Here is a 400-nt window from a genome sequence, read left to right on the forward strand (position 1 = left end):
AAGTAAACAGGAAGACAGGCAACGCAACAAGAGCAGGAAAACAAAAACGCTTCGATGTGAGCACCGCATTCGCTTCTCAGCGCGGCCATTTGCCGCCATGGAGCATGAGCCCAGCCACCCCCACCACCACTCTGGCCCCCGGCCCGGCCGCACAGGACCGTCATCGCGCGGCGCGAAGCAGCGGGACACACACGCCTCCCCGCAATGCGCCGCCACAGTCGCCGGGGCGCGGCCTCCGCCTCAACGTCGGCACACCACCCGCGCCCCGCCCGCCGCCACCGGGTGCACCCCCTCGGGGTCGCATAAAGGCTCCCCGCCAGCAGGCAGCGAGCACCGGGTGGCGTGCGCGCGAGCCGCGCTGACGCTCGGCCCATCGCGCGGACGGCACAAGCGCCTTCAC

The sequence above is a fragment of the Leishmania donovani genome, chromosome 27 (genome assembly GCF_000227135.1).
Source record: "Leishmania donovani BPK282A1 complete genome, chromosome 27".
NCBI classification, from domain to species: domain Eukaryota; phylum Euglenozoa; class Kinetoplastea; order Trypanosomatida; family Trypanosomatidae; genus Leishmania; species Leishmania donovani.